Raw genomic sequence first — 8,298 nt, forward strand, 5'->3', positions numbered from 1 at the left:
AGCACAGCTCTGGCTGCTCTGAGGTGACCTGAGGCACAACGTCTCAGCTGGTGGGCTGGTTTGTGGCCCTTCCTGGAGAGGAAAAGCCAGATGAAGCATCCCAGGGCAGAGAGGAGAGAAGGTTGTCTCCTGGGGAGGCTGTGGATGGGGCTGAGCGGACAGAGGCAGCCTGAGGGGGCTGTTCATGGCCTCTGAAAGTGAGGTTGGGTTCAGAGTGAGCCCCTGGAGCCCCAAAAGAGCTCTGTCTGCTGCAGGAATATGGATGAACAGCTTTGGACCTACTTCGACATGGTCTGGATTGGCTTTATACCTCCAGGAATTGCTCAGTTTGCTTTGTTTATTTAAATAAAAAAATCCCAAATCTGAACACTAGCCCTGGTGATTAGAGGAGCTGCTGCCCCGGGCTCAGGGTCTCTCCTGGGCAGCAAGACTCTCCAAACATCTTGAGACAAATGTCAAACTATTAATGGAGGCTTGTGTGGTGCAGGGAATTGCAAAAGCACTGTTTGGAGAGGTCTGGGCAGAGGGTGGGTGGGACATTAAGCACCGGGAGGATGCCAGGTGACCAGATTAGCAAATCATCAAGATGCCAGCAGAGAGACAAAGGAGGGGAGCACATCCTGCTAACCTGCAGGGGTGGGACAAGGCAAGGAGACCCTCAGGTCAGGGAGGGCAGGAGAGGGAGCACAGCCCTGCAGGGTGGGGCTGGAGGTGTTCTGCCAGCCCGGCTTTTCCAGAGCCCTCTGACGATTCTTTACAGGGTGCCCGGGGAAAGCAGCCCAGCATTTGGGGGCCAGGAATGCAGTTAGCCCCTCCTCTGCTGCATTTTCAGGCCTCCCTTGTTCTCCGTGGCTCATGCACTAGAAAGCATAAGGGGTTTGGCTTTGACCAACTTCAATAAAACCTGGAAGGGAGGAAGATAGATGGGCACAGATGGGAGGAAATGCTTTCACAAGAGACTGTTTGAGAAAGGTAAATAGAGGATTTTAGAGTTCTGCGCACCCAAATAGCTTGAAAAATTGGCTCAATTTTCCCCCTGCCCCCACCAAGTATCTCCTCACTGATCTGCCATAGTTCAGGGTCACCTGAGTCCAAAGCTTCATTCCCTCCAACCACGAATACGCTCCACAAACCTCAGTGCAGGGCCTGGGAATAACACAACCCACTTGAATGAAGAAATCTGAAAAAAAATAATATGTGTGCTGCACCACAATTACAGGTAGAGAAGGTATTTGAGGTGGTTAGTAAACATGTCAAAAAATAAATACAGCTATTCAGTCAGCAAACAGCTGCATGATTATAACCAGGAAAATCTACCCCAGCCCAAAACCAGCTGAGACCCAACAACACGCGCTTATTAGGGAGTGGTATTTTATTTTGTGTTCACAGTTTTTGGAAGGAGGTTGAAAATATTTTGCCCACTCTTTATTTTAGGAAGGTGAAATGTCCCTGGTGGATTTCAAAAGCCAACCTCTCGGGTATGTGTTCTCCATGCCAAGACACTGAGTCACGAAGGGATCGGAGGAAGCTGTTGGAAGTCCAGACAGGATAAACCAGCTGTAATTGAGGAGCCAGCTCAGCTCAGTCTGCTAATAACCACACAGCCCTTCCCTGCCCTCAGCCTACAAGCTGAGGTCTTTGCTTGCTGCCACTTTCACAGGCTCCCTGGTTGTTGCTTGGGGTCAAACTTGTCCACACCTATTCCGTTCTGAATGACTGCTTGTGTCCCAGCCAAGCCTGGGGTCAGGGAGTGTGCCTGCAGGCTGGGGAGCTCTGTCCTTGCTGCGTTTTCCCCAGCAGGAGCTGACAGCCCCAGGCACGTCTGCAGGACCCTTGGGCTTGCAGGGACACTGGCTGCTCTCCAAGCTTCAGGTCTTTGTCCACCCTGACACATCACGTGTGGTAGCAATGTGGGACACATCTCTTGTCACGCTCTTGCCTTTTGTTTGGTGCACATGGGGTTGTTGATGCCTGATGATGCTGAGGGCTTGCAGAATGAAGGGACTGTGATCCATGGGGATCACAAGGCAGGGTAATACACAGCACATGTGGGGTCTAGATGTGGGAAGGTCCCAGGCTGTTTGCCCAAGGACGTTTCTGCCTCTGGCTGCTGGTGTTTACATCACGGTGGTGGAGCAGGGACAAGAGGAAAGCTGCTCTGGTTGCTCCTCAGCTGCAGCAGCTCCTCACCTGACATGTTTCATGGCTGCTGATGCCATCCAGAATGTGAGCTGCAGGCACGATGCTCCTGCCTTGGCTCCAGAGCAGGGTGGGATTGGTGGCCCGGGACAGGACCCTTTTGACCCCCAACAAGTCACTCTGATGTGTCTCATGGGTCAGAGCATTGGCTAAAAGTGCAAGTCATGTTTCAAAGGATAATCTTCATGGCCCAGTTCAAAAGCTGAGCTGAATTTCCCTGCTAGGAGTGCCCTGTCAAAAGAGCTTCGAGCCCTCTGCCTCCTGGAAAGAACCCTGGGAGCACCACTGGGCTGAGCAGAGAAAGGAATGTGGAGGAGGTGGAGATGGGGCAGGACAAGGTGCAGGAGATGGATGGAGATGAAAGGTGTTGAGGGACAGTGAGGAGAGAAGGTGGGAGCAGAGAGAGGCACAGGGGGAGCAGTGAAGGGACAGAGAAAGGGGTTCTTATTTGCAAGGGAAGATGAGTCAGGGGAGGGAGGTACGAAGCAAAGGAAAATCTGAGGAGGGCTGAGAAGCAGAGGAAATGATGAAATTAGCCTGTGGGGATTTGCTCAGTGGGGCCCCTGCTTGGGCAGCTCTGGGTGTGGAGGGGGTTGCCAGGTGCTGCTCGGCAGGGATCTGAGTCACAGCAGATCTCACCGTGCCAGGGCACCGTGCTGGGCTGCAGCCAGGGAGCGCTGGGGGCAGGATTGTCTGTGGGCAGTGCCACTGTCCTCTGCCCAGCCAGTGGGCTCGGGCTTTGCAAGGACAAGGAGCTGCTTTGGGAATAGTCTGACTCAGGAATCCCATTTTATTCTCCCCCCCCCCTTTGTTTTGCTGTTCTCTCCCCCCTCCTCCTTTTTCTTTGTCTGCTAATGCACAGCAGATGGGAGGAAATGCCATTTTAAATGCCACAGCATCCTGATGAAATGCGATGGGTTATGGCAATCTCAGATGAATCATGGCATTGTTTTGTGCACAGGCCCTGCTGCCCTCGCTTGGGCAGCCTCAGCTTTCTCCCTCCAGCTTTGCAAGTACACTGAGGATCGTTCAGGCCTCCCCACCAGCCTGGTGGCAGGTGCCCTCCCCAGCCTGGGTGTCCTAGTCACATTCATTCATTTCAACAGCCGCATTTCTGGAGGCCAAACCAAGCCCATGACACTTTGCCAGTGGTGAAACCAGTGTTTAGTTTTGGAACATCTGCTCCACATTGCCTTTGGGGACTTCAGGGTTATAAATGATACTCAGTTCTCATGTTAGGTTCAAAAGATTTTTGCACAGGGTGGAAGAACAAGATCAAGGGAGCCTGACCTGGTGAATCACAGCCCTCCCCAGCACCTCCAGCTTAGCCCTTGGCCCCTCTGGAAAGCTGTGTCCCCACATCTGCCTCCTGCTTGGCCCCACAGCCAGGATGGACTCACAGAGCCAAACCTGAGGGCTGTGATGTGGCTGCTTGCTGTTGAAGCTTTGCTTGGGGTGATCAGATCATTTCCCCTAAGCTATGAGGCAGGCATCAAATAATATTGACTCACTCTCTGGCAGCTTGCTGCCAGATGAGAAGGAGCAGCTCAGAAGTGAAAAGAAAAATATTAAAATGTATATATATACCCATATCCCAACAGCTCCATCACTGGAACTCAGAGTGACCCAGCCCTTTTAGTTTCAAACTAATTAACTGGGGGGAAAAAAGTCACCTCTGAGCCTGCGGAATATAAAGCAGTCTTTTAAATTTGGTAGCTGAAAGAACAGATTTGAGAACTCCAACGAGCAGAAGACGTGACATTAACATTTTGTTGCAATATGCTTAACAGCCTCGGTTGGAAGTGTCTCTGGCTGTGTCTCACTGCCTGTGTGTCTGCTGGCGTGGCAGATACTCAGTGCTGGCACTGAACATCAAGTAGCATTAGGCCATTTAATTTCTCATTTTTTGGGGGAGTAGATCCAACACACATGGATGCAGTGAGCAGAAGGGCTGTTGTTATTAACCAGCCCCCAGCCCAGCCTGCTTTCCCGCAGGCTCCTGCTCTCCTTTGTAAGCCTATCTCTGTTAAAAGGCCTGGCAGCCTCGCCTGCAGCACGGCCAACACCAACAGCCACAACAGCTCTGCTGTGTTGATCCAGGACTCAGCAGCTCTACCTGGGAGGAGAGGGAAGGGGCTCTGTTTGCCTTCATGAAGCCAGGGATCTGGAGTATTATTTTTCTCCCATCGGGCATCCTTTGCTGCTCCAAAGGTGTGGGGCAGGAAAAGGGGAGGAGGCAGCAGGGGGAGGCAGGGGCTGCTTGTGCCGGGGTCCTGCTGTGGACCTGAGCTGTGGTTTGTGTCCTTCTAGCCTCCTGAGCTTCCTCAGCTCCATTCTGAGCAGAGAAAAACTCTTGCTCCTGGTTAAATGCCACAATATGAGACTGGGAAAGGAGGAACCACCCCTTGTTTTTCAGCAGTGAGCTGCCCCACTGCTGTGGCTGTATCCTAATTGCTTTGCCTCAGGACACTTGCCTCTTGCTTGTGCTCCCACCAGACCAGCAGCATTTGTCCTGTCAGCCTGGCAGTCTCTGTCCCACAGTCCCTGACCATAACCACCACCTGTGGCCAGCTGGTTTGCTCTGAATTCTCCCTGTGTAGAGTCTGGGAGGCTGGGAAAGAGAGGAAGGCTCGGCAGGATGGATCACCCAGGGGAGGATGACTGTGAGGAGCATCACAGTGCAGCAGCATGGCCCACCACCCTCCCTGTGGCACCATCCTAGTGGGACACAGCCATGTGCTGGAAGTGGGGATGCAGCAAACTGAAAACAGGGTTAAAAAGAGAGAAAAAAAGTAAGAATTTAGGCCTCTCTTTCTGAGGGTTTCTGCTTTGTACATTAGCATCCCTTCCTGGTCCCCTTGTGCCTGAATGTGGCTGCTGGGCACGAGAGAGCCCCATTAATGGGCTCTTGATGTGTGTTTATTTCGTTTAGCACATCCTGAGAGCCCTGGTGAGAGCCTCAGAGACGTTCATTACGCTGATTGCTTTCCCTGCTTATGAAGATGGAAAAAGCCACAGTGGTTAAAGGAGTGGAGTGGACAGATGCCAGATGCTTTAATGCTCTGGGCAGTCATGGAGGGCTCCTTCCTTAGGAGTTTTGCCTCAGGAGGAGGAGAGTTGAGAAGAACATGGCTCCCCCAGGACCTGCACTCATTGACCAAGTGGCTCTGGGTTGAGGGGGGGCCCACAAGGGACATGACACCCTGCAAGGGTCTACCCAGCTCTGGCAGGGCTCAGTCTGAAGACAGGGGAGACTTGTGTGAGCACATCCAGCATGAGCCTTGCCTCGTGTCAGAGTGCTGCCAGCCCTTCCTGATGCTTGTGGCATGAGCAGCCAGGGGTGGGCAGGGCAATGGTCCTGCTCACAGCATCCTCCCCCTGTAAAAGTGTGAGTGCTGAGCCAGCCTGACTGGCTGCAGCCCAAACCCTCTGCCCCTGCCCAGCAGAGGCAGCCACACAAGGGTGGGTGGGTGACCCAGCACAGCCTCTGCTCCCTGCCTGCCCTCTGCCAGACAGGAAGGTGGGCAGGATGGAAAGCTCGTGCCCCTGGGGCCCAAACCTGTCTGCTCCTGGGCTTCCCAGGTGAACTGTGAGGAACTTTGCTTCTGCTCAAGTGGGACACAACCCCACACTGGCTCCAAGCACATTCTCCAAATTGACGTAACTTTGATGTACCAGAAAAACTCAAGTTTAAGGCAGGAGAAGCATGTATATGTGTGCTTGTGAAGAAGTAACATGTGGGGGGACCAGATTTGCACCTGCACTGATGGGGACAGCCAAGATGAACCTCTGTAGCAACATTAGTGCCTGTTCTCCCTGCCTTGCTGAGGGGGCAGCATGGCCAGAGATGCCATGTTTATCTGTGTGTGACAACAATATGCAGGAATTGCAAACAGATTTTTGCCTTATCTTGCTTGAGGGTTGTTGCAGTACAAGGATTTATTTTGGCTTTTCTGCCAAAAAATTGTATGCAGAGATTCCACCAAAGCACATCTATATATGTTTCTCTTGGGAACAGAAGAAAACCATTATCTGAAAAAGCCCTGCACTGTTATTAATCTCTGGAGCTTTATCCAAGTTTCATTAGGAATCTGGACATACTTGAAATGGCTTTCAGATAAAGCTGAATGAATCTCTCTCTGTCTCAGAGGCTGATGCAGCTTAATTTCCTAGCTGAGATTTGGGTGGGTTGGGAATTGGGTAGGAGATTTTCAGCCACCTAAACCGGGAAGGAGGGAGTGCCTTAAAGCAACCCAACCTGAATGACTTGCAGGCACTTTCCATGGCTTGCTGGAAGTGTGGGGTGAGCAGGGATGTCTTGGTAGAAGGAAGGCTCTTCCTTGAACTTGAAATTGCCTTGGAGACTCCTGACTCATGGGGCAGGAGAGCTGGGAGAGCCAGTCCCCTGGGGGTGCACAGCCTCCCCTAACCCCTGGGAGCAAAAGGCCAAAGCAGGGATGCTGGAATAAGGAGGATGCTGAAGGCACTCCCCTGCCTTCCCTGGACCAGAGGTCCTGGACGTGGCCACCTCAAAGCCACAGCAAGCCTGCCAGCCCTTGTAAGCCACAAGAGGGTGACAAAGTGCCATCCTGTGCTGTGGTGGCCCAGGACAAACCCAGCGGTGTCCCGGGCTGGCAGAGGACAGTGATCCCCTTTGGAGGGCAACCAGAGAGTCTTGGAAAGTCCTTGATGAAGTCCTGGATGGAAGAGAGTGCTGGCTGGAAATGAGATGCTGGTACTGAGGAGCTGGGGACTTTTTATTCCACCTAGCTTTAGTTAGCATCACTTCTGGCATCAGCAAACCATTTTTGTTGCCAAAAACAAGGGGGGAACTCCCCAAAATTGCTGTAGCAGACAAGGAGAGAAGCCTTGCCCTCACTCCCCCTTGGTGGTCTAATGTGAAACCCATGTTTTATAGTAATTTTGGAAAAGCAGAGAGCTGCTCCATGTCTGTCTTTTGTGCTCATGGAGAGCTTGTGGCCAGCCAAACCTGCACCTTCCAGTGCTCCAAATGTGCTGGGGGCTTGGACACATGGATTGGTGGAGGAGCTGCCTGAACTCAGACAAGGTTGGGATGGAGGCAGCTTGGTGCCACTGGACAGGAGCATCTGTGCCACCTGAAGGGATACTGAAAAGGGAAGATGCTCCTGTTCCTCTTCTTTCTGCTTGGGATATCCCCAAGGTGCCAATGTGTGGTTACCCTGGACATGTCACACCTCACAGGCCTTCTGTCCACGGCCATGTACTGCTGGCCCTGTGGAGACTCTGTTGCAGATCCCAATCCTTGTGGCCTTCCCTGGGGAGAACCAGTAGTCCCTTCTGCCTCTTCTCCCTCCCTCTGAGACAGTAGCATTGCCTGTGGTGTAGTGTGGTCAGGGACTAGAGAGCTTCCTGAAGGATGATCTTTGCTAAATTCTGCTTCCAGAAGGACAACCCGAGGCACTGTGCAAGACAGAAGATTGCAGTGCTCTGGGAGGTTTCCAAGCCCCAGTCTCACCCTGCCTATGTCCCAGGAGGCTGGGGCAGCGGGTGTGGGCTCAGCAGCATCTGCAGCCTGGAGCAGCAGCCCCAGCTCCCTTGCAGCTTCATCTGGGCTGGGATGGGAGAACCTGCAGTGCAGCAGACACCAGGGTGGCTCTGCCAACCTCTGTGCTTATCTGGCTGCTCTGGGGAGCTGGGCAACATTTTCCCACGGAGTGTGGGCTCCTTTTACCCCTCCTGCTGCTGCAGGAGTGCACATATGGATATGGTATATTGGGATGTATATTTGTAAATCCCCTCGCTCCTAACTGTTGTCTGTGCTGTTATTGGCAAAAAGGGGACAAAGGGGTGATTGCCCCCTCAGTGCTTTGGGAGGTGCACGTGTGACAGGGACATGGGGTGATGTGAAGGAGGGTGTGTGCCTGGGTAACACAGGCTTTTCCTTGCAGCTGCAGCTTCTTCACTGAGTTTACACTCCAAGGAGATTCTTCTCTGTTCTCTTTAAATACTAGAAGTAATTAGAAGCTGCTTATGAGTAATTGCTTGGACTAAGGAGTCTGGTTTCATTTAAGTGGTTGGTATGAAATGCCTGATGGTTTGGTAGGGAAAAAAAGTAAG

This window comes from Molothrus aeneus, chromosome 15 (genome assembly GCF_037042795.1).
Source record: "Molothrus aeneus isolate 106 chromosome 15, BPBGC_Maene_1.0, whole genome shotgun sequence".
Classification (NCBI taxonomy): Eukaryota; Metazoa; Chordata; class Aves; order Passeriformes; family Icteridae; genus Molothrus; species Molothrus aeneus.